The sequence below is a fragment of the Nomascus leucogenys genome, chromosome 7b, assembly GCF_006542625.1.
Source record: "Nomascus leucogenys isolate Asia chromosome 7b, Asia_NLE_v1, whole genome shotgun sequence".
Classification (NCBI taxonomy): Eukaryota; Metazoa; Chordata; class Mammalia; order Primates; family Hylobatidae; genus Nomascus; species Nomascus leucogenys.
In genome coordinates, this window is record NC_044387.1 from 18,192,849 (window position 1) to 18,198,247 (window position 5,399).

Here is a 5,399-nt window from a genome sequence, read left to right on the forward strand (position 1 = left end):
GCTCTTACATGGCTTTTCAGCCCTAGCCTTACCCATATTTAACTTTTAGTAACGATAATACTAGTTATCGTTTGTTGGACACTGCATATGTACCATCTTGGGTGCCTTACATACATGTCCTGTAGTCCCCTAGTCTTACACAGCAGATCTTATAATCCTCATTTTCTGAAAGAAGGTTGATGTTTGTTTTTTAGGATGGCCTAGGAATGTGCCCAAGGCCACATAGGGAGTCTGCCTAAAAACATAAATTTTATTTGTGACCTGGCACAAAACTGTGCTTTTTCTATTTAATCATGTTACCTATCAAAAGACTAGTCTGTATATCCTTAATGTTCTAATATTGTTGGTTCATGTCAGTCCAGTTTGTCAAAGGTAAAATATTATTTTGTAAGAAAGGGTCTTAAATATTCTAGAGAAGCATAAACAGAAGTGTTCTACATATAATAGAAAAATAACTTAAAAATACTAGTACTTTATTGAACACTTATTTACACTAGGCTAAGGGCTGTATTACATTATTTATTTCAGTGATTTTTACGTGTTGGAGGGTTTCTTAGGGACAATTTGTCCATTATCTATATATTATAAATTGAATGAATGTGTTAACTTAAGCCCTTTATAATACATTTAAAATATGATACTTCATGTCCATAGGTAATTTATATGTGCTTACTATTTTCGTGTATATCTTCCCTTTTAGCCTCTTCCACTTATCATCTCTTTATTTTTTTCTATTAGTTTCTTTCATTCTATTGTCTTTTTTTCCCTTTTTATAATTCAAGGCAGTGCTTAAGAGAAGTCCTCTCTATGTGTTTATTTCTTGTTTTCAATTTTAAAACACTTGATATTGTTATTTCATATCAGAAATGGGTAGAGACATTCATACCATCCAGGTGTGAAGAAATTGAGAGAATGTTATATGGATCAGGCATAAAGATATTGCTGTGAACCCTGTGATTCAGGTGAAATAGAAAATATTTATATTTCAGAAGTTTTACCAAGATTCGAAGGAAGAATAAAAATTAATAAAAATGAAAACTTTTTATGTCCTGGCCAGATCTTTCATAAATATTTGTAATATTTATTTGTAAAGTACTTTGAGTATTTGGGGCAATGCTTTGGATCGAGGTCACCGATTTAAATTCTGTCCGTTCCCTCTCTTTCCTACCAATTGCCTTTGTCTCCTCTCTCCCTCTATTTAATTGGAGCTTTTCCCAAACTTGAGCTGATCTGAATGGAGTTGCAAAGTGAAATTAACTAATTCCCTTGAAAGAAGTAGGGGTAGCAATACTTTAGAAAGCTTATTAATTCCTCTTTTCACTCTGCCTCCCTGCTCTGCTCTCAGACCTCACTTGGAACCCCTGGAGAAGGAAAATTAACAAGCCCCCTGAAGCTGAACCACTACAGCCTTTCAAGGGAACTGGCTAATTTCACTTTGCTGCTCCATTTGGAGCAGCTGGGGGTACTGGTCTTGAGGGAAATAATAGGACCTAGTGCTTGACATCTTTACATTTTTAAATAAAATTCAACTAAGTTTTCTCATCAAACTAAAAAATGGTGTTCACCATATGCCTACATCACTGGTTTATATACTGAAACAAGCTATTCATACATCTTCGTCTATTTTCATTTCTTAATCCCGTTCGAACCTTCCAAATTCTTTTTGATCCCTGATACTAAATAACTTCTTTCCTAAATGTCCAATGATTGTGTTTATCAGTAAGCAACAAATAGTTAAGTCATTTCCTTTTCTAGTGGCGTTCTGACTAGAATGCCCTCTGCCCCCACTTCCTTTTCAGAATCCAAGATACTTTCTTTGGTCCTTGTTTAGGATATTCAGTCCTGGTCTTTTAAAGCAGAAGCATTCTACATCATGCCTATTTCTATGCTTCACCCAGAGAGCATCAGAGAAAGAAATCAGATGGCCCCTGGTAGCTCTCGCAATCCTCTCATTCCTAAATTCTCTTAACGCTTCTGTAACATGACCACACTTTCAGATTCACAACCCATTCTTTTTCTAGGTTAACAAATTCATAGGACATTAACAGTTTCACACTGTACTCTGGGGGCATTTTATCATTAATCTTTTTACATTCTGAGCCTTACCCATTTGAGTCTTCTCAGTTCCTCTCAAAGATATTTTAATGATGGAGCTTCATCTTTTGCCCTATGGTGACTAAATTTCTCAGTTCCCATTTGTGTAGAAGTTTCATAAAAATCCTGCTCATAGTCTGAAATGAATTGCTTTTTGTAGAATGGCCCTTCAAGTAGTTCCTGACTAATGAGAGCAAACAAGATGGGCTTGCAAAAGTTAACATTCAAAAATATATAATGTTTAAAGTAACTATCATATCACCCACAGGCACTTTGGACAATCAGAGGTAGATGCTTCTTTTTGATATTAATCACATATATTTCTGTGGATCATCAATTGCTGTTGCATGCTTTTGTGTTGTGAATGTATTAAAAAGTATTCTTTGTGAAAATAATGGAAAACTCCAGTTTTGACATCAGAGCCTCTCACAAGTGAATCTGTTCTCATTATCTCAACATCTATCTTGGCTTGTAAAAATCCTGCAGGTTTATGATGCATCACGGTATCCTTCACTACCTCCTCTTGTTCTTAAACATAAAGCTGCCACTTATGCTAGAACAAGCTTGATAAGATTGTCTTATAGATCCAATCCATTTAAAGGGAACATTGCCGCCGACCCTAACATCCTTTTGCCGCGGCTCTTCTCTGCCTGAGTTAGAATATTGTGCTCGAGAGTTAAAAGGATAAAGTGCGGATATACTATATGCACAAAATTACCACTCACTCCTAAAGGGTTAGAGCCTTAAATATCAAGATATTCGTTCTAATATGAACAGAGGAAAAGTGCTGCTTTTGCACTTTCTTAAATGAGGCCACCGACTTCAACCATCTACTATACTAACCTTAGTAAGTGGACAATAAGAAGAATAATAAACCGTGGTTCATTTTAGATGTTAACCCACATCCAAATATCTGAATGACCTTCTCTCAAAGCTGTTTTAAATAAATGGTGTATAAAATACACACCAAGAGAGTCATAAATGGCCAAGGTGATATTTGAGGCCTTATGGGAAGTACTCATTTCAAAAATTCCATGCTCTGTCACCTCTAATGATCTTTGCCTCTTCATTTAGCTGAGAGTTGGCTTTTTAATGAACAAATGCCCTAAGCAGTCTAGATGGCATTCTTATTATGGTCATATATTTTGGAAGTGTGATGGGGAAGAAATTGATATAAGAAGAAGGTGTAACAGAAGGAAAAGAATACCTGAGAAATGGAGGGCATACATGTCCACATCAAAGTGATAATAAATGTTGTGGGGTGGCAATGCCTGTGGTGGTGAATGCCAGTTGATGAATGAAGCCTCATATTTTGTACCCCCAAAATTTAAGGATTCTGGATGTATCCAAGTGTTTGTTGTATATAAGTCTGATAGGCACACAGTCTAGCCCATAATCAGTGTGCATGTATTTTTTTTCATATTATAGAAATTTGGATGTTCCCTGGGGTTATAAAAAAATTCTGGGGTCTTCTGAGGTATTCCAGGAAGTGTGGGACCAAGTAAACTGCTCCTAAACCTCTTGGAATGTCTTGAATTCTTGTAGTTAAGAAAGGAAGAGGAAAAACTGTATAAATAATTTGCCAGAGTTCCACTAGTTATCTTGGCCTGAGAAATGTCCCCTTGGAGGTAGGTAGTCCTGGTGGAGTTTAGAGCACCCTGCCTTTTTTTTTTCCAACCTCAACAGTCTCAGAAGCTTCTAGACCATAATGGAATCCTGTTAAGAGTTAAATATAAGTATCTCAGCAGTGTCGTGGGCTTCTAAATCAGGCAACAAGAGGAAATTCAAATATCATTACCTGTAACTCAGTTAGCCTGGGTCATGAAGCTCAGGGATATTTGATTATCTTCAGTGACTGATTGTGGCTCCTAAATGGCTCTATTCCATATGGAAGCATCTTTTCCTTACATTTGAAACAAAATATTTGAAACTAAGGTTTATATTAGCTCCTGTAAGCACACTTGCAAAATTATATTTGATAAATCTTTGGGTTTTGAAGCCACATACCATTTTAAAGCATATTGTGTCAAATGACATGGTTCCAGTTATACCTGGAGGAATTATTGGCTTTTTGTCATCAAACAAAGATATTTGCTTTTGTACTATATAGGGACTCTGGACTAATCAAGAAGCACAAATGACATGTAATAATTGCTTTAATATAATTCTATGTGACTTACTTGTCACCCATGTATAGAGTAGACTTGCATGTATGTTTTCAGCATATTAAACTTACTTCCAGTATCTTTTAGATTTTTTTTAAATGCAAAATGTTTTTATTAATTTAGATGACTGGGAGCTAAAGAAAGGTAGCTTCTGGAAATTCCTTTCCATGTATAAGTCTCCAGATTCAAATAGTATTTATCAAGTTAATGTTATGTATCAACTTCAGAACCCTGCCATTTCATTTATTTACAGTGAGACATGAGTAGATAGAAATAGCCATATACTTTGTTTTTCATTCTGATATGTGTTTAAAAGCTCTGATGTCAGAAAGATGAAATCAGTTTCTGACAAGGGTATTGACCAGGGTATCTGTAATTCTCAAGTGATGAGAAGGGAAGAGTTAATGGGATTTTTTAATATGCTGAATAGGGCTTTTCTGCTGAATAGCACTACATTGTCTGAGAGCAACAGCTCTTGAATATTAAAAGAGAACCGTTTTGTCTTGTGCTGTTGCCATGGAAGGAAAGAAAGTGATTTTAGAAAAACAAACAGGAAAAGTCTTGAAGAAATTAGATAGATTTGAAAACAATTTGCCTGGTGGTATTCCTTTTGCCCAAACTGTATATATGTGTAGGAGGAGGGCAGGGCAAATAATCCATCCTTCCATTGTTTTGAAGACAGAGTAAAGCTCTATTGCTATCCTTGAGACAGTGCAGAATGGGGGTGCTAAGGCAGGATGAAACTAATATGTAGCTATTATACACATTGGGACTGTCCTTTCATTGGGCATTCTTAGGTGCACTTACCGCGCCACCTTAGAGGCAGCACAAGCTACTTTTTGCTTTTACGTGGCCATATTTTTGTCATAGGAAAGAAAATTTTAGAAATTATTTTATCTCCATGGATTGGAAATCTTTCTTTATGTTATGCTCCATTAAAAAATAAAAACCAGTTCAAAGTCTCAGTGCTTTACAACAATAACAGTTTATTTCCTACTCTGTCAATGTAGGTTTTAGGAGAGCCTAAAATGTGGGTCTGCCTCACTTATCTTCCTTATTTGGTGATTGAGACTGAAGGAAAGAGCCTTATCTTAGTCTTGTGGCAAAAGGAAAGAATAGTGACAGAGCCATGGGATGGCT